The following is a 21615-nucleotide window of genomic DNA, read 5'->3' on the forward strand; positions in this document are numbered from 1 at the left end:
ATAAGCTATCTACCTAAACAAATCATAGAGGATGAATCATTCGGTCTAGCAAAATAATAATAATAATAATAAAAGGATAGAGTAATCACTAAATGTAGGAAGATACTTTGTGGAGCGCAGTAAATGCACAGCAAAAGATTCCCGGGGTCCGCTAATGGTGATTTGGCTATTTAATATTCAACGATGAGAGTTGTACATGAAATAGTTTATATGCTAAACATTGAAATGTTTTCTTTTTTCTTCCTGAAATCTACACTACTACATTACTATATTCTCATAATAACTGCTAATAGAGGGGAAAATGGATCGTCCAGTCCACAACCAAAAGGCCGCCCAATTTTGGCCCAGTAAATATCAACGACGATCGGCTGAATCTTCACTTCAACCCAGGGCCAGCTCGTCCTCGGAACTCCGCCGAAAGCTCCACCACCTTCAGACATTTGCCGGCTCCCCCGGCCAAGTTCGGGGCACCTCCAGACAATCGCTGATCCGCCCCGGCTAAGCTTGGGGCGCCGACCCCAGCAATACGCTCCGACCCTCGAGCTCGGGGCGCTCCTCCGAGCACATCTCGGAATCCGGAAAGCCGAGCTACTTTCAGCATCTGCCAAGCCGACCTCGTCAAACATATGACGCGACTGCTTAACGAGCTCGGCTTCGCCAACGACCACACCCATGTGCGGGCCTACGCCTACCTACGTGGCCGTACTTTACCACACTACCATGTCATGTCTCCATAACCGACCAACAGCAGTCAGACAACACCTTGACTACTCCAGCCATATCCTGCTGTGACTGCCAACACTCTACCGTTTTCAAGAATGGGTTGTACCGTACGTCACCAGCCAGCCTGAGCTGCGCGCCATCCGGCTCAGAGCCACGCCTCCTCATGATGAGGATTGACAGTATCTCCGCCACCTGAGCCTCTCCACCGAGGCTATAAATAGCTCGGTCAGGTAATTTCTAAGGGACCTTTGGCTGGACCAAATTTATCCATTCTAACTTGATCGTCGGAGGGTCCTCATCGGAAACACCGATGAGGCTTTGTGCAGGTCCGCGGCCGTCGCGCAGGAGGTGGCTCCCGTCTTCCTCTTTCCAGCACCGGCGGCTCCCTCAGCTCCACCGGTATGGTCACCCTCGGGCCAGATTCGAACTACAACACTTTTGGCGTTAGAGGAAGGGACTGAGTCATGATCATAGGGATAATGAGCCAAGGGGCCCCAAAGGCGTCGAGCAGCCGGGAGTCAGTGCCCGACTGCTCTCTCCAAGGTCCACCTCCTGCATCACATGTCCCTGCAGACCAAACCTCTCAAATCCAGCCAGAGCAGTTTTACCTGCTCGACCAGAAAGTCCAAACCCTGGTTGTGGTTATCCAGACCCTTCATCCGGCTGGAGTTTCGTCAACCACCGAACTCGACAAGAAGGTTGAAGAAGCGGGGCGACAAATCCAAATGCTTTGGGATCAGATCGCGGAACTCCGCGAGGAGTGGTATCGATCGAGGAGCAGGTCCCCTCAGAGGTCTGGGAGACATCTCTCCCATCGAAGTTTTGAGGAGTATACTCCTCTTACGTCTTCCCGAGCCGAGATCCTTACGGAAATTGAGGGTTTCGCCGAAGATGCGATCATCCAAGTCGCGGAAACGCTTAGGCAAGTACTGCCGCTTCCATAGGATTGCTATTAGCTCCGCGATAAGATCGAAGTGATCGTCCGCTAAGGCCATCTGAGCGAATTCGTCGGCGGGTCAACCAACAGAGCGGAGCTTGATGAGCAGACTTCGGGACCATCTAACGAACCCAACGATGGACGCCCCGGTGCAAGCACTACCAATACCCTGCCTATAAGTCTTACGTTGATGCTGCCCTGGCCCCAAGGGGCCGAGAAGAGGCCGCACTCACCGGCCCAAGGCTGGTGAACCCAGATGTAAATTACTCCCCCAAGGAAGGATCTTAGCCTCCTTCAGGTCAGGGTTTTCTCCCTTAGACCGTAATCTAATTAAGTTATCTTTCGGAATTCTCCCAAGGCATCTCTGAAGTACCCTAAGAAGCTCGGCGCATGCACGATAAGTGCGAGTAGGATGCCGACGACTTTATAAAATCGCCGCCGGAGCTTGCCTCGGGGCGCCCTGCAGGATTTAGCGAGGGCATGAGGGACTCACAACTGCAGGTGGCATCTACAAAGTCACCCTTTGAGCCTAGCTCGGGGTGCCCTGCGGCGTCAATGGGTAGTCGAGGAAGAGCACCCCCGTCCGCAAGATTCTATGAGTTCGCTCTTGATCTGAGTGGGGGGCATCTACAAAGTTACCCTTTGAGCCCGGCTCGAGGTGCCCTGCGGCTTCAACAGGGAGCCGAGGAAGAGCACCCCCTGTCTGCAGGATTCTACGAGTTCAACCCCGATCTGAGTGGGGGCATCTACAAAGTCATCCTTTGAGCTCGTCTCGGGGTGCCCTGCAGCGTCAACGGAGAGCCGAGGAAGAGCACCCTCGTCCGCAGGATTCTACGAGTTCGCCTCCGATCTGAGTGGGGGGCATCTACAAAGTCACCCTTTGAGCCCAGCTCGGGGTGCCCTGCGGCGCCAACGGGGAGCCGAGGAAGAGCACCCCCGTCCGCAGGATTCTATGAGTTCGCCTCCGATCTGAGTGGGGGGCATCTACAAAGTTACCCTTTGAGCCCGGCTGGTGCCCTGCGGCGCCAACGGGGAGTCGAGGAAGAGCACCCCCGTCCGTAGGATTCTACGAGTTTGCCCCCGATCTGAGTGGGGGGCATCTATAAAGTCACCCTTTGAGCCCGGCTCGGGGTGCCCTGCAGCGCCAACGGGGAGCCAAGAAAGAGCACCCCCGTCCGCAGGATTCTACGAGTTCGCCCCCGATCTGAGTGGGGGGCATCTACAAAGTCACCCTTTGAGCCCGGCGCGGGGTGCCCTGCGGCGTCAACGGGGAGCCGAGGAAGAGCACTCCCGTCCGCAGGATTCTACAAGTTCGCCCCCGATCTGAGTCGGGGGCATCTACAAAGTCACCCTTTGAGCCCGGCTCGGGTTGCCCTGCGGCGTCAACGGGGAGAAGGAAGAGCACCCTCGTCCACAAGACACTCGGGTAGATGCTCATTCCCAAACTTATTATTTCCGAGGTAGCTTCGGCCCCTCGGGTGGATTTTTAAGTCTTGAGGTAGCTTCGGCCCCTCGAGTGGATTTCTACGCTCGGGTAGATGTTTATCCTCGAACTTATTATTTCCGAGGTGGCTTCGGCCCCTCGAGTGGATTTCTACACTCGGGTAGATGCTTACCCCCGAACTTATTATTTCCGAGGTGGCTTCGGCCCCTCGGGTGGATTTCTAAGTCTCGAGGTGGCTTAAGCCCATCGAGTGGATTTCTATGTTCGGGTAGATGCTTATCCCGAACTTATTATTCCCGAGGTGACTTCGGCCCCTCAGGTGGATTTCTAAGTCTCGAGATGGCTTCAGACCCTCGAGTGGATTTTTACGTTCGGGTAGATGCTTACTCCCGAACTTATTATTCCCGAGGTGGCTTATCCCCGAACTTATTATTCCCGAGGTGGCTTCGGCCCCTCGGGTGGATTTCTAAGTCTCGAGGTGGCTTCGGCCCTTCGAGTGGATTTCTACATTCGGGTAGATGCTTATTCCTGAACTTATTATTCCCGATATGACTTCGGCCCCTCGGGTGGATTTCTAAGTCTCGAGGTGGCTTCAGCCCCTCAAGTGGATTTCAACGCTAGGGTAGATGTTTATCCCCGAACTTATTATTTTTGAGGTGGCTTCGACCCCTCTGGTGGATTTCTAAGTCTCGAGTTGGCCTCGGCCCTCGAGTGGATTTCTAAGTCTCAAGGTGGCTTCGACCCCTCGAGTGGATTTCTACGCTCGGGTAGATGTTTATCTCCGAACTTATTATTTCCGAGGTAGCTTCGGCCCCTCTGATGGATTTCTAAGTCTCGAGTTGGCCTCGGCCCTCGAGCGGATTCCTGCTCATGGGAGGATTCTTGCCCCCGAACTCGCCTATGCTCCTGAATTAACAAGAGCCCCCCAGACGGGCTTCTATCGTTAAGATAATTTGCGATTGTTTGTCTTTCGCTCTCCTGGGCAAGGCTTAAAGCGGCCCGCGCTATTAAATGAAGAGCCACGAGCTCGCCTCACATGAGGTTTATTTTTAAATTAGGGGTATATCGAACCCGGAGATCCCTACAAGTACTAAGTGCAACCCCTGCTATGCGAGATGGCCCGGGTCTGGGTTACATAATTGGGATCTTAATATCCGAGCATGAAGCGGAACAAACTCAAAACACTTGTTGAAAGAAAAGGGATTTTACTGACAGAAAAGGCCGAAGGCTGAATACAAGAGTACCCGACCTCATGGTCAGGAGAATTACAAAGGGCCTAAACGGCCAGCCTTACAAGAATAAGAATAAAAATCAATCGACATGGTCAATCTCCGCATTAGTGTCGGCTACGGCCTCCAGCTCAGTTGCAACCTCGGGAGCACCGTCCCCGCCTGCTTCGATGGCTTCAGCTCCAGCGCCGACGTTAGGAACGACTGATGATTCCACCCTATTGGCAGCTTCGGGGGCAATCTCTGGCCTGGCCTTGCCAGCATCCTCTTCCTCTTCAGCAGCCCCATCCAGGTTCGGTTCAAGGCCGCTGAGGTCGACTCTAGGGCAAAACTGCTAGACTTGGAGACGACAATTGTCAAAACCTTGGACCATGGCAGCAGCAGCCCCTTCCGCCACTTCGGCGATATACTCCTCCAACTGACGAAATTTTTTGACGGCCTCGCGGGCGGACGATTCCACCAGGCCCTCGAGCCGCCCAATCTTTAGCTCCCGCTCTTCCGCCTCGTCTCGAAGGCAGGCTAGAGCAGCCTCGAGCTCAGAAATACGGCTCGCCGAAGAGGAGCAAGCCTGGGAATGCTCAGCCTCCATGGCTTGGATCTGAGCCAGTTTATCCTTTATTACGGCCTCGGAAGCACGCACCTTCTTCTTGGTCTTCCGAAGCCGTTGTGCAGCGGCAGTAGCTCTCTCTTCGGCTTCATGCTGCTGCTGCTTGACGGCTGTCGCCTGATCCTTGGCTTCCTGCTGATGCTGCGTAGCGGACGCCGCTCGGCCTTCAACCTCTTGTCCTTGAGCTCAGCACGCTCCGTTCTTAACCAGAGCACCTTCAGCTCCTCCCGGTCGGTGAGCATGTTGCACATCAACACGTCGATCACATAAAGAGACTGGCACATAAAGAAAAGTGTCGGCAAAATTTAAACATCCACAAAAGAAACAAACAAGGGACGGAAGGATGACATTACTTACCCGTATGCTCGCCGAGTAGACATGGTGGATGAGGTCGCCAAGATCTTCCTCCATCAATGCGCGGTCGTGCGGAAGCATGATGCTGCGCACGAGCCCGCGAGCAATCTATTCAGATCCGAGGGCCGAATCGCCCTCAGGTGCACGTCGTGATGGTTCCCCGCCAGACTCGGGAAGCATTGGCTCAATCCTCGTGTCAATCCTAAAGGATGAATTTTGATGATTACAAAATACTTGAGATCATGTTGTGTACTAATAACATTGGTCTAATTGTGAAGATTTATAAGTCAAGGAAAATCAGAAGGAATGAAGCAATGCAAAATCATAAGTTCTTCACAAATATCTCATTGGACATGTTCTAAAAGGAAATGATCTTAATCTAGTCCATGGAGATCAGAGAAGAAGTCTAAAGTTTTCTGTTTGAAAGACTTGAGTTAACTTCTAAGCAAAAAGGACAAGTTTAAGTTGATTCTGATAAGTTTTATTCAAGGAACACAGTCAAAGAGTCGACCCCCGCAAAACATGAGTCGACCCTTGTGTAGTTTAAAGCAAACAGAAAGTTTTTACCGCCTGAGAAAAGCTTGAAGAGTCGACCCTTATTAAAAATGAGTCGACCCCCGAAATTGAAGAGTCGACCCTTGCGTTTGAAGAGTCGACCCTTGTTCAGTCTCAGCGCCGGCTGAAAAACTAAAGATGAGCCGACTCTTGTGTTTAAAGAAGCGACTCCTAATGAAGATGAGTCGACCCTTGTATTTGAAGAGGCGACTCCTGATTAAGATGAGCCGACCCTTAAGAATTAAGAGTCGACCCTTTGAGGATGACACAGCAAAAGCCTTTTCGACTATTTGAAGTGTCGATCCAGAATGAACATGAGTCGACCCCTAAGCTACATGAGTCGACCCTTGTACTGCTGGGACCATAACGGAAAGCTGTGAACGACTTTTGTCTTCTTCTGTAACAGAAAAAGATTCTCATCAGAACGGGAAGAAAGGAATTCAAATCCCACCGAAGAATTTGTCTATAAATACGAGGGAAGCTCAGAATGGAAACAAAGAGGAAAGGAAAAAGATTATATAAGAAAACAAAAAGGTTTCCACTGAGAAAAAGAGAGTAGAAAAGCTTAACAGTTCATCATCCTCACCGGCACTGAATCTAAAACTTTCTCCTGTGAGGAAATCAGTCGAAACTTCTCACTACATTGTGAAGAGCTGCTGTTCGGACATTGAACATCCTTCCACAGCCAACTTCTTCATCAGCTTCAGCTTTTATTTTCATTGATTTACTCATTATATTCTGAAGCTTTGAGTTTTTTTAGTTACAACAGTCTTTTAGTTGGATTAATTGTTGCTGTAACAGTTTCATTGATTAGAAACTTGTAAAGGCTCTTCCAAGCCTCGATTGGAAGTTGCTGAATAGGGAATATTCAGTAAGGAAAAAGTTTCTAGTTGGTTTATCTGAAAACCAACTGGGTTGTTTGTGAGCCCGGAAAAACAAACGGTGTAAAGTTTTTGGTTGGCTTGTCTGAAAACCAACTGGATTGTTCGTGGTCACAGAAAACAAAAGGTTTTCGGTTGGTTGCCTGGGAAAACCAACTGGGTTTTAATTGTGAGCCCGGAAAACAATCAGGCTGTAATCTGCTGGGTTATAGTGAAATCTCAAGCTAGGCTTGAGGAGCGGACGTAGGTGCTGGGAGTGCACCGAACCACTATAAATATTGGTGTTTGTGATTGTGCTTCTTCTCTTCCTTTCCTCTGCATATTCCTGACAGTTCTCATAACTTTATTCACTGTCATATTTGTGCATTCTTATTTCTGCTGCTAAATTTTTAAGATAAAAGTAACTCATACTCTCTTCACGTTTTAACTTTAACTATTTTTTAAAGAGACCCAATTCACCCTCCCTCTTGGGCTGCACCTCTGGGCAACAAGTGGTATCAGAGCCTGGTACTCACAGAAACTTTTTGATTTAACAATCAAGAGTTAAAGGTCATAGCAGCCACTATGGGAACCTCTGTTGCCGAAGGGCAATCTACTAATAGACCACCTTTTTTCAATGGTATAAATTTTACTTATTGGAAAACTCGTATGAGAATTTTTATTCAAGCACTTGAGTATGATTTATGGACTGTTATTATTAATGGACTTCACACGCCAACTAAAATTGTTGATGGCATCACCTCATTCAAACCTGAGACTGAATGGAATGACCATGATAAAAGAATGGCTTAGCTGAATGCAAAAGCCATGAATGTTCTTTACTGTTATTTAGATGCAAATGAGTTTAATCGTATATCTATTTGCATGACTGCTAAAGAAATCTGGGATAGGCTGGAAGTTACACATGAAGGCACTAACCAGGTCAAAGAATCTAAAATCAGTATGCTAGTGCATAAGTATGAATTATTTAGAATGGAAAACAGTGAATCTATAACTGAAATGTTTACTAGATTCACTGATATTATAAACGGCCTAAAAAGCCTTGGTAGATCTTATTCTAACAGTGATCTTGTTCGGAAAATTCTTAGGTATCTTCCTAGAGCATGGGAAGCAAAGGTCAATGCCATTCAAGAAGCAAAAGATCTCAACTCTCTCCTGCTGGAAGAACTGCTGGGTTTCTTAATGACTCATGAGCTCTTAATGAAATAGAACCTTGAGGAGGATGAACCCAAGAAGCACAGAACCATCGCTCTTAAATCCACTCTGCATGAGGATGAGAATGAGGACTCTGAATCTGAATCGATGAAGAAATGGCCCTGATTACAAGAAGGTTCAGAAAATTCTTTAGAAGAAATAGAGAAAATTTTAAGAAAAGACCTATAATCAAGGGAGAGCAAAACAAAGAAAATAAGGAGCAATATGTCTGTTATAAGTGCAAAAAGCCTGGACACTTCAGAACATACTGTCCTCTAGTAAAAAAGGCTCTGAAAAGGTTGAGGAAGAAAGCTATGCTGGCTACTTGGAGTGACAGTGATAAATCCAGCTCTGGAGAAGAGAAACAGCAACAAGAGGCTGCAAATCTATGTTTAATGGCACACGAAAGTGAGGTATACTTAAATACTGAATATGATTTCACTTTCGATGAACCTCAAAATACTTTTTCTGAGCTTATGATTGAATATAAAAAACTTAGTTTAAAGAATAAGGAGCTAAAGATTAAAATCCAAACGTTGGAAAAAGAAAATGCTCTGCTTCTGGATAATAAGAAGGAACTGCATGAAGAAAAACAGAAGTTAGCTAAAGAACTTGAAAAATTGAGACCTATAGTAGATAGATTCACCCTAAGCTTAGAGAAATTAAATCTAATCCTAGAAAGTCAGAAAGCAGTTTATGATAAAGCCGGTTTAGGATATAATACTTTGAAGAAACAGAAATCATTGAAAAACATATTTGTAAAGCCAACTCATGTTCAACCAAAATCTACATTGTTTAAATTAGATAAATAGAAACAAGAATACACTGCTTGCAATCCTAAAAGCCAAAAACTTATAAGCAATGTTTTAATTAAGAAAATATGGGTTCCAAAGGGAACCATCATTGCTAACATTCAAGGATCCAAGAAAGCTTGGGTACCAAAGATAAAGAATTGAATTTCTGTTTTTGCAGGTGTGCCTAGCATCCCAAGCATCAAACAGAAAATGGTACTTGGACAATGGATGCTCTAGACACATGACAGGGGATGAATCTCAATTCATGTCTCTCAAAAAGAAAGATGGAGGAATGGTTACCTTTGGTGATAATGGAAAAGGTAAAATCATTAGTGTTGGTAACATTCGGATTACTCCAACCACTTTTATTGAAAATGTTTTATTGGTAGATGGATTAAAACATAACTTGCTAAGTATTAGCCAATTCTGTGATAAAGGATATATTGTGACTTTTGAATCATCATTATGCTTGGTTTTTAGAATTAATAACAGTGGTATAATATTTACTGGACATAGACATGGGAATGTGTATTTGGTTGATTTAGATCAAATACTCATGAAGAACATGGACTGTTTAGTAGCAATGAAAACCAAAAATAGTGAAGCTAGCTGGTTATGGCATCAAAAATTAGCTCATGCAAGCATGGACTTAATTTCAAAACTTATTCGAAAAGAACTTGTTTTCGGCTTGCCTAAATTGTCATTTGAAAAAGATAAAATCTGCTCTGCATGCCAACTAGAAAAACAGATCAGAACCTTTTTCAAATTCAAAAATGTTGTCTCCACAAATAGACCTCTAGAACTCCTGCATATGAATTTATTTGGACCAACTAGAACTGCAAGTCTAGGTAGAAAGCATTATGGCTTGTTATTGTGGATGATTTTTCTAGGTATACATAGGTTTTATTCTTGGCACACAAAAGTAAAGCATTTTTAGCTTTCACTAAACTGTATAAAAAGATTTCAAATGAATATGGATTAAAAACTATCAAGATTAGAAGTGATCATGGAACAGAATTTGAAAATCACGATTTTGAAAATTTCTGCACTGAAAATGGTATTGATCATAATTTTTCTGCACCAAGAACACCACAACAAAATGGTGTTGTAGAGAGAAAGAATAGAACTCTTACTGAAATGGCAAGAACAATGTTATGTGAGAGTGACTTACCTAAGTATTTTTAGGCTGAAGCCATAAATACAGCTTGTCATGTTCTTAATAGAGTTACTATTAGGTCAATACTAAAGAAAACTCCATATGAACTTTTGATAAATAAGAAACCAAATCTTTCATACTTTCATGTTTTTGGTTGCATCTGTTTTGTTCTAAATAATGGTAAGGACAATTTGGGAAAATTTGATTCAAAATCAGATAAAGCTATTTTTCTTTGATACTCTTCATCAAGCAAAGCATATAGAATATTTAATAAGAGAACTCTAGTCGTATAAGAGTCAATACATGTTATCTTTGATGAATCTAATGATCCTTCTTCAAGGAAGGATGTAGATCTCAATGATGATGCAGAAGAACTAAATGAGCAAGTCAAAGATTTAACCCTAAAGGATGTCTCTGCATCTGAAAATTCAGAGCATGATGAAAATCAAGAAGAAGAAGATCAAATACTCAAAGGTAAAACTACTCTACCAAAAGAATGGAGGTATGCATATAGTCATCCTAAAGAACTAATAATTGGGGATCCTTCACAAGGAATTAAGACTAGATCCTCCATTAGAGATGTTTGTAATCATCTTGCATTTATTTCTCAAATAGAACCAAAATCTTTTGAAGAAGCTGAAAAAGATAGTAATTGGTTAATGGCAATGCAAGAAGAACTGAATCAATTTGAAAGAAACAATATTTGGAATTTAGTTAGAAGGACTAAAAATATTTCTGTAATTGGAACAAAATGGGTTTTCAGAAACAAATTAAATGAAGATGAAATTGTAATTAGAAATAAAGCTAGATTAGTTGCAAAAGGATATAATCAAGAAGAAGGAATTGATTTTGATGAAACTTTTGCACCTGTAGCTAGACTTGAAGCCATTAGGCTATTACTTGCATTTGCATGCTACATGGATTTTAAATTATTTCAGATGGATGTTAAAATTGCATTTCTAAATGATTTCATAACAGAAAAAGTTTATGTAGGACAGCCACCTGTATTTGAAAATGATAAACTTCCAAATCATGTCTTTAAATTGAACAAAGCACTTTATGGAACGGGCTTCCCAAAAAGCCAGCCCCGGCCCGGGCTTTAAAGCAAACTCCTAGAGCTTGGTATGATAGACTAAACAACTTTTTTATAAAGAGTAATTTTTCAAGAGGAAATGCTGATAAAACTCTGTTTATTAAAAAGAAAAATGCTGATATTCTGATTGTTCAAATATATGTTGATGATATTATATTTGGTGCTACTAATGAAAGTTTATGTGAAGAATTTGCTAAGCTCATGCAAAATGAGTTCGAGATGAGTTTGATGGGTGAACTCAACTTCTTCCTTGGACTCCAAATTAAGCAAATAAGAGATGGAATCTTCATCTGCCAAAGCAAGTACACAAAGAAAATCTTAAAGAAGTTTGGTATGGAAGACTCAAAATCAATAGGTACTCCTATGAGCTTCTCTTGTAAATTAGAAAAAGATGAGCATGGTAAATCCTTTGATTCAAAGCTGTATACAGGAATAATTGGATCTTTACTTTATCTTACAGCAAGTAGACCTGATATAATGCATAGTATTTGTGTGTGTGCAAGATATCAAGTAAATCCTAAAGAATCACACTTAATCGCTGTTAAAAGAGTATTAAGATACTTAAAAGGAACACAACACTTAGGTTTGTGGTATTCTAAGGCATCTACAATTAACTTGATTGGATATTCAGATGCTGATTTTGCTGGTTGTAGATTAAACAGAAAAAGTACAAGTGGAACTTGTCAATTTCTTGGAACAAATTTAATTTCTTGGTTTAGCAAGAAACAAAATTCCGTAGCATTATCTACAGCTGAGGCTGAATATATTGCTGCAGGAAGTTGCTGTGCTCAAATTCTATGTATTAAGCAACAGCTTGAGAACTATAGCATAAAACAAAATAAAATTTCTATAAGCTGTGACAACACTAGTGCCATAAATTTGACTAAAAATTCCATACAACACTCAAGATCTAAACATATAAAAATTAGACATCATTTCATAAGAGATCATGTTCAAAATAGAGATATAAAAATGGAATTTATAAATACTGATAAACAAATTGCAGATATATCCACTAAACCTCTTAATGAAGAAGTATTTTATAAATTTAGAGGTGAATTATGCATTTGTGATCCATTCTGATAATTGATTTTGACTGATAATTTGCATATTTTGATTGACTATCATTGGTTAAATTTTAGTTGATTTGATCCATAGTTTGCAATTAAGTTTTAAATGTTATTCAAAAAGATTTTGTCTCTTGAACAGTCTGAGGAGACGACTCATGTAGTAAGGGACGACTCTTAAGTTAAAAGAGTCGACTCCTAACTCACAAGAGATGACTCTTAAGTTAAAAGAGTCGACTCTTAAGTTAAAAGAGTCGACTCTTAGTTCATGGAGATGACTTATGAGTTAGATGAGTCGACTAAAGAGGAAACTATTTTAAACGGATTCTAAAAGGCTTTCTCTTTCTCTCACTGAAACGTTGAACCTGAAACGTTTCGTACTCCTTAGAGCGCCTTCTTGTCTTCAAACTCTTCTTCAAACCCAAAACCTCCAAAAACCCTAGAAAATTTTTCTGAGGTTTTGATTGATCTTCCAATGGTGAGAATCAAGCAAGTAACATTTGGGCCAAAAAGGAAGAATACTACTCCACACATAGAGAGGAGAACTAAGGTTAGGGTAGAGAATCCACAAAGGGAGGTAACACCACCGCCTCAACCCGTTACGACTCCTCTGTCACCTCTGTCCTCAGTATCCAGACAAGGACCTCTCTCCATAAGAAATGTATCGATAGGAAGGAGAGTGGATTTCAAATTTCTGGAGAAAGAAAATTTTCCCTTAGGGCAAAATCTCAAGGATATGGGTTGGGATTACCTCCGCTCTCTGAATGTGCCAACCTACCTAGACCTGGTACAAGAATTCTACAACAATGTCAGATATGGACAATGACAAATCTCGTCCAAGGTAAAAGATGTCCCTATTTTAATTACTGAAGAAATTCTTAGAGATACCCTTCGGATTTTAAATGATGGAGAAAATAGAGGTCATCTAGAAAATAGGAATGAAGGGATTAGTACCATTCTGAATAGGGAAGTCACAGGAGATTGGACTGAGATCAGTGCCAATCAATTGAATGCAGAGATGCATCTGCTGCATCACATGATAAACAAGATGTTCTTCCCGAAGACAGGGAACTTTGATCATGTTTCAAAAAGGGATATACTGGTAATGCATCATATCGTACAAAGACTCCCACTGAACCTACCATGTTTGATGATTAGATATATGGAAGCTCAAGGACAGAGAAAAGGAGCTTCACTTCCTTATGGTATGGTCTTAACTCAAGTCCTCTATAACTTCAATGTAAATCTAAAAGGGAAAACCAAGAAAGAATTACTGTCTTCTGATATCTACAATGACAAATCATTGAAAAGAATGGGATTTGTCAAATTTGAGGGCAAATGGACTCATAAAGGAAAAGAATCTCAAGATGAAAGTGATCAAGACACTACTACACCACTAAAAGGCAAAAAAATTCCTACACAAGCATCTCCAACAGAGCCTCAGGTCAGTCAGCCTCCCCCAATACAAAGGCCATCAGATCCACCACTCAGACTTGAAAAATGGCAGTTAAAAGCTATTGGGGACAACATCATTACAGCACTACTTAATTCTGGAGTCAGTTTTAGCAAAGTCCATCATCTCACTAACATGACTCAAGAAGTGAGAGCTGAACTGCAAGGTCTAAGGCAACTTGCAGCTAATCAGCAAAGAAGAATGGCAGCAATTGAAGAGAGACTTAGGATTCAAAGAAATTCTGTTCAAGGATCTATTCAAGAATTGAGAGAAGAACAAAGTCAGCTCACTGGCTCCATCACTGCATTAAATAGTAAAATTGACAAGCTGATGGAAGAGCCAAAGGAAGATCAGTCTGGACCTTCATCTTCAAAACCTTCAACCTAGACTGACCTTAGACTAAACGTAACCTAAGTTTAGACTGAAACCCATGTTTTCAAAATATAATCTTGTACTAAGCTGAGTTTCATGATTATTTGGCACACTTGTAAGCTGACAGATACCAAATGATACCAATTGTAATTCTCTAATTTATCAAATGTGTTGCCCAAGGAGACAACCCAAGAGGGGGGTGAATTGGGTTTTAATTAATTATTGACCAATTAAAAATAAGGTAAGTGATTAACTAAGCCTACTGCAAGTGAATTAGTTAGATTACTAAATGCAATGAGTGAAGAGAGAGAAAGAAACACAGTCCAATACAAACACAGAAGGTTTTATAGTGGTTCGGAGCCAACCTTTGCTCCTACGTCCACTCCCCAAGCCGCACTTGGGAGTTCACTATAATCCCTAGGATTATAGCCGGTTGTTTTGCAAGCTCACAACCTAACTTGTTGTTTTCACGAGGTAACAACGAACTCGGTCAGTTTTGATAGGCTCACCGACTAGAACCACTCGATTGTTTTTTCGAGTTCACAATCAAACCCAGTTGGTTTTTTTCGGTTCACCAACCACAACCTTACACCGTTGATTTTATCTTTGGCTCACCAACAAACCTTACAACCCTTGATTCAATCCCCTGATTGAATCAAGTATACAAAATAAGAGTTTATAGTTCACAAGAAGAAGCTTATAAAAAAGCAAATAAGAAACAATATAAACAAGGTTGGGTTAGAAGCCCTCAAATAGATTTGAGATGAGGAAGTGGGGCTTCTCGATTTCTGAGTCTCCTCTTGAGTGAGCCGAAGGATGGAGAACAGTAGGTAGAGTCTTGAATGCAAAGGAAGCCTGTAGGGTTTGAGTTGAATGCACTTCTTCCTTCTTTTGCTTGGATTCACTCGATTGAAGCTCTTGGTGGTTGAAAACCTTTAATGCTCAAATGGAATAACTCTCTTATTGTCTACTACTGTTCACTCTAGCTATTTAAGTGATTTCTTTTGAAAAATAGCCGTTAGAGAGTGATTTGGAGCCGTTCTGATCCGTCTGCACAATCTGACAATGTATCCGTTGGGATCGGAGTCGACTCACGCGATCTGGAGTCGACTCCTTTGTTACTGAAGTCGACTTGCGCTTTTCTGGAGACGACTCCCCCACTATTCTAGATTTGAATTAAAGTGCATGCCTCGTCCTGGGGTCAACTCGGACCAAACTGGAGTCGACTCGCCAACAACTGGAGACGACTCGGGCACTTAGGGGTCGGCTCATTCTTAGGGTTTCAGAAACCCAACTTTCTATTTTTCTTCCTCGAGTCGACTCGGGTTTACTTGGAGTCGGCTCGGCTGACTTGAGAGGCGACTCGAGATTTTTGGGAGACGTCTTAGTCTCAGAGATCGGAAAATTGATTCTCTATCTTTTGAGCTGTTCTGCCTCGAAGTCGACTCGAGCCTTATTGGAGTCGACTCGGCTAACTTGAGGGTCGACTCTGAAACACTCGGAGTCGACTCGTTCACAGGGTCTCCGAAACTGAGTCTCTGCCTTTCAGACTGCTTTCCTCTGAGAGTCGACTCGGACAAACTTGGAGTCGACTCACCAAGCGTCGGAGTCGACTCACAACCTTCTGGAGTCGACTCGGTAATAGGGTCTAAAATCCATCATTCTGTCTTTCTGTTTGTTATCCTTTGGAGTCGACTCGCCAAGCATCGGAGTCGACTCGAAACCTTTTAGAGTCGACTCGCTAACAGGATCTAAAATTCATCGTTCTGTCTTTCTATCTGTTACCAGTCGGAGTCGACTCGGAGAGTCCCGGAGTCGACTCGAGCTTGTGCCAAAAACTTTAAGTGTCCCGGAGTCGACTCGTAAAGTTCCGGAGTCGACTCGTGATGCAGATTTTGGTTCAAATTGAGTTTAATACTTGGCCAAAATACTTTGAACCAAAGCTCGAGGCACTTAAACAGAAATTCATAAAGATTTGTCTGAAACACTAGATTGAATTCATTAGAACAACATAAGACATACTCATAATGCTTTGTGCTCATCAAAATCAATTAGGGAATACTCAATCACTCCACAATCTCTCTCTTTTTGATGATGACAAAACATTGAATATTTGTAAAGCGAATTACTCATTCAAAAAATGATTCAAGGTAAAGCTTTGAAATGAATTCAAATGTTTAGTTATTTAGTGTATCCAAAATTGAAAGGTATGAGTCAGTAAATTCTGAAAATTAAAGCTCCTCCTTTCATTTGAAATTATATAAGCATTCAAATCATATAATCAATTGTTTGACTTATATGTCTTTAATGAATTTGTTTTCTTAGAATTTCAGATTCTCCACCTCAACATGTGCATTCAATTTTGTTTGAACTTTGTTCAAGTTTTCTAAATTTTCTTTTAATGTTGTAAACTTGAGCTTAGGTTCTTAATTATAGAAGGAAAAATCTGACGATTTGTTCTTGAATATGATTCAACTATTCTCCGAATATCTCTTGAATAGATTCTGAAGATTACTCCTTGAGGAGCCCCAACGAAGGAATAATGAACCTCGAGGTATCGAATCCACTAAGAACAAATTACATTTTGCTTAAAAAAATTTTCTTGTTTAGTGATTCCCTTTACTTGCAATTATATCATATTTTCTTCCCCTTTTTGTCATCGTAGCAAAAAGGTGAAGTATCAAAGAGTCAAAAACATACAAGAGGCATAGTTAATGAGACAAAAAGATATGCTTTTCATTCATTGTAAGCTTGAATACATAAAAGATGTTCAGAAAGTACATAGTACTCAAAACATAAAAGGCACAAAATACACAAGTTCTTAGAAAAGATTTTTCAATTCATTACAAGTATTACACAATTGAGTATAATGATTGAAAGTCCAAAAGGACTTCATATGATTTTCAAGAAAAATACAAGTCTAGGAAGGTGGACGTCTAGAGGAAGAAGATGAAGCTCCCAAATTTCTTCGCTGACACTCCATAAGCAAACGAACTCCTTCAGAGATATTCCCCAGTTGCGCAATAATTTCTAAAGTAGTCCTAGCTTGGGTTTGGGTCAGTTGGGTTACGCTGTCGATGATTGTATCAAGCTCATCTATGACAGCGTTTGCTACCCTTTCACTCGTTGATTTAGGCTCAGCAGCTCTGATCTGACTGAATCTTGCATCTGCTTTGTAGCTTCCTGAATGTCTGAGAATCTCATGTATTGACCCTGAATAAGACTTCTCATACTAGATAACTCCTTCACTTCAGCAATCATCATAGAAACAGCTGCAGTGGAGGGGGTCAGATCAGTAGAGGGTGTGCTTGTAGTACTCTTTAGTTCTCTCAAAATGTCATCCCTCAGTTCTCTAAGCTGCTCACTACTAATCCTAACCTCAAGGGGCTGCTGAGGTGGTGGCACAGTGGATGATGGACTAGCAGTAGATGAAGGGCCAGCAGTGGATGGGAAGGTGGAGGGATCTGCGGAGATATTCGGTTCAGGTTCAGAAGTGGGAGAGTGAGGAGCAGTGGGGTCAGATGGTATGGTAGAGGAACTCTTTCTAACCCAAATACCCTCAACCTTGTGGAAACCCATTCGGTAGAGAGTCCCCTCGCCCATATGGTTAGTGTATCAAAGTGAACGAGAGGGTTCCCCCTCAAGGATAGGAACCTCTAACTCCCTAAGGATCAAGGTGAAGAGCATACCATAGGGAAGACTCAGTCTAGGTTTATCTAAAGGTTCACAAATATAATTGTAAATAAGTTTAGGGAAGTTGAGAGGGACGTCATGTAGAATGTTGAACATGATAGCTAGGTCTCTCTCGGAAATAAAGTCAAACCTACCCGTTTTAGGGAAGAGGGTGCGAGAGATGATACTCAGTAGGAGGCGCATCTCAGCGGAGAGCTGATTTGTGAAAACCTCCTCAATGGGGGACTGGGGTGCTCTCCTTAGAATGGTCGTAAGGGTCTTAGACCTATCAGTAGGGTGAGTGGAAGCTATACCCTCATGGGAGAGGTGGAAGACTCAGGCAATGAGGTCCTCGGAGATACAGACAAGGACGTTGGCTACCCTCCCTTGTAGACCGCCGCCACCCCGTGTGACGGTGCCATAGAATTTTCGGACTAACCCAGGGTATGATGGAAGATCAAGGGAACAAAAGAATTCTATACCTTGAGCCCTAAGACGATGCCCTAAGGTAAACCCTTCTCGGGAGAGGAAGTCAAAATCGACCTTCCTCCCGGTAGAGACAACTCTCCTGGCGCACGAGCGCGAGGAAACCGATCGAGGCGGGGAGGGAATCGGAGAAGGTGGTCTCACGGGTTCATTCCTCGCCTTGGATCGTCTCTCGGCGCCGCTCGCAACGAGAGGCCTCTTCCGGCGAGAAATAATGGCTTTCCTATGCATCTTTGACGTACTAGAGGAGGGAGAGACGTGACATAGGAGGGAAATCGAAGGAAAAAAAATGAAGAAAGAGAGCGGAGACGACCGGGGGAGATGACTCGAGGGTTTTGGAACAGTGGCAGCCGAAAAGAATGATTTGGGAAAAATCATTTCATTTAGGGTTAAAAGATAGATTTCCGACCTCGAGTCGACTCCTGAAAATTCGCGAGTCGACTCGCGCACGAGTCGACTCTCAGAATCATCTGAGTCGACTCGAACTCTGGCACATAACCAAAATCTCAGTTAATACCTTGCCAAAAGAGAGATATGGTAATCTTTAGAGCTTGAGAAATGATTTGATGATCATAGATGTGGAATACTATATCAAACGTAAATTAATGATCAAAATCAATGAATGAGAGAAAAGAATCAAAGAAATGGATCAATCACTCCTAATCCTCTTCTAAGAGTACAAAATCGATCTTCACTCAAGAGTTTTGTGAAGATATCAGCAAGTTGATCATAAGTGCAAACAAATTTAAGCATCACATCACCATTTAACACATGATCTCTTATGAAGTGATTTCTTATCTCAATGTATTTAGTTCTTAAGTGATGAATTGGATTTTTAGTTAGATTTATAGTACTTGTATTATCACAGTTTATGGGAATCTTATCTTGCTTAATGCCATAATCTTCAAGTTATTGCTTGATCTACAAAATTTGAGCACAACAACTTCCGGCAGCAACATATTCGGCCTCTGCCGTAGATAGTGCAACCGAGTTTTGTTTCTTGCTAAACCATGAGATTAAGTTTTCTCCTAAGAACTGACATGACCCGCTGGTGCTTTTTCTATCAAGTTTACAACCAGCAAAGTCAGAATCAGTGTACCCTATTAAGTCTATGTTTGATTCTTTAGAGTACCATAACCCTATATCTTTTGTTCCTATTAAATACTTAAAAATTCTTTAACTGCAATTAGGTGTGATTCCTTAGAATTAGATTGATATCTAGCACACATGCATACACTAAACATGATATCAGGTCTACTTATTGTAAGATATAATAATGATCCGATCATACCTCTATACAGCTTTTGATCTACTGACTTACCTGATTCATCTTTATCTAGTTTGCATGATGAGCTCATGGGGGTGCTAATTGACTTGTTCCATCCATATCAAACTTCTTTAGCATTTTCTTGATGTACTTTGCTTGATTGATGAAAATTCCTTCATTAGATTGTTTGATTTGAAGTCCGAGGAAGTAGTTCAACTCTTCCATCATGCTCATCTCAAATTCACTCTGCATTAGTTCAGCAAACTCTTCGCAAATACGATTGTTAGTAGCACCGAAAATAATATCATCTACATAAATCTGCACTATTAACATATCTTTGTTTTTCTTTTTCAAAAACAATGTTGTATCAACATTCCCTCTAAAAAATTCATGATCTAATAAAAATTTGCTAAGTCTTTCATACCATGCTCTAGGGGCTTGTTTTAGACCATAAAGTGCTTTATTTAATTTGTAAACATGGTTAGGGTATTGATGATTTTCAAAATCAGAAGGTTGTTCTACATAAACCTCCTCATTAATATACCCATTTAAGAAAGCACTCTTTACATCCATTTGAAATAATTTGAAATCTTTAAAATATGCAAATGCTAATAACAGTCTAATTGCTTCGAGACTAGCCACAGGAGCAAGGGTCTCATCAAATTCTATACCTTCTTCTTGATTATAGCCCTTTGCTACTAGTCTAGCCTTGTTCCTAATCACAACTCCATTTTCATCAAGCTTATTTTTGTACATCCATTTGGTTCCAATTGTTGAGTATTCAGAGGGTTTTTCAACTAAGTTCCATACTTTGTTTCTTGTAAATTGGTTTAGTTCCTCTTGCATAGCAGTTATCCAATTTACATCATTTTCAGCTTCTTCAATGTTTTTAGGTTCTAAATGTGATACAAATACAAGATGATTATTTAAGTTTCTAAGAGAGGCTCTAGTTTTAACAGGTTGAGATGGATCATCTAAGATTAACTCTTTAGGGTGACCGTGAGCATAGCTCCAAGCCTTTGTAAGCCCATGTTCAGCAATTACCTCTTGGCTTGTTGAAGTCTTTTCAATTTGCTTCAGTTCATCCTCTTGCAAGGTCATGTCATTCATCTTTTCTTCAAGTATCCCTGCATCATCATCAAAAGCTACTCCCTTGCTAGAGGAAGCACCATTAGTCTCATCAAAAATAACATGAATAGATTCTTCAATAACGAGTGTTCTTTTGTTGAAGACTCTATATGCCCTACTTGATGTAGAGTATCCCAAAAAGATACCTTCATCAAATTGGAATCAAATTTACCTAAGTTATCTTTACCATTATTATGAATGAAACATCTACAACCAAAAATATGAAAGTAGTTTACTTTGGGTTTTCTATCTCTCCAAAGTTCATAAGGTGTTTTCTTTATGATTGGTCTCAACAAAACTCTATTTAGAATATAAGATGATGTGTTAATAGCTTCAGCCCAAAAGTACTTTGAGATATCAGTTTCACACAACATGGTCCTAGCCATTTCTTCTAGGATTCTATTCTTTCTTTCTACCACTCCATTTTGTTGTGGAGTCCTAGGTGCAGAAAAATTATGAGTTATCCCCTTTTTACTACAAAACTCTTCAAAGAGATGGTTTTCAAATTCTGTTCCATGATCACTCCTAATAGCTATAACTGAAGTATCTTTTACATTAGTTACTTCTTTATAGAATTTCTTAAACACTGAAAATGCTTCATCTTTATGAGCTAAAAATATGACCCACGTGTATCTAGAAAAATCATCTATTATGACAAAACCATACTTCTTTCCACCAAGGCTTGTGGTCCTAGTTGGTCCAAATAGGTCCATATGAAGTAGCTCAAGAGGTCTAGTAGTAGAAACATAGTTTATAGACTTAAAAGAGCTTCTAGATTGTTTGCCAAATTGACATGCTCTACAAATTTTATTTTTCTCAAATTTCAGCTTTGGCAAACCAATCACAGAATCTCTTTTAATTAATTTAGACAGCGTATACATGCTTGCGTGACCTAATTTACGATGCCATAACCAACTTGGTTCATTGAGCTTAGTATCGTTAGCTACTAAGCAGCGGCTGTTTTTAGCAAGATCATCAAGATCTACTACATAAATATTGCCACGTCTTAGTCCTTTGATGCATAAAGATGACTTAAACAAAATATCAAAACCTCTATCACATAACTAACGCTAAGTAAATTATGCTTGAGACCATCTACAAACCGAACATTATCAAAAAGGGATGAAGGTGTGATTTGTATTTTACCGATACCAATGATGTGACATTGGTTATTGTCTCCAAAAGTCACTGCACCTCCTTTCT

Source organism: Phoenix dactylifera, chromosome 14 (assembly GCF_009389715.1).
Source record: "Phoenix dactylifera cultivar Barhee BC4 chromosome 14, palm_55x_up_171113_PBpolish2nd_filt_p, whole genome shotgun sequence".
Classification (NCBI taxonomy): Eukaryota; Viridiplantae; Streptophyta; class Magnoliopsida; order Arecales; family Arecaceae; genus Phoenix; species Phoenix dactylifera.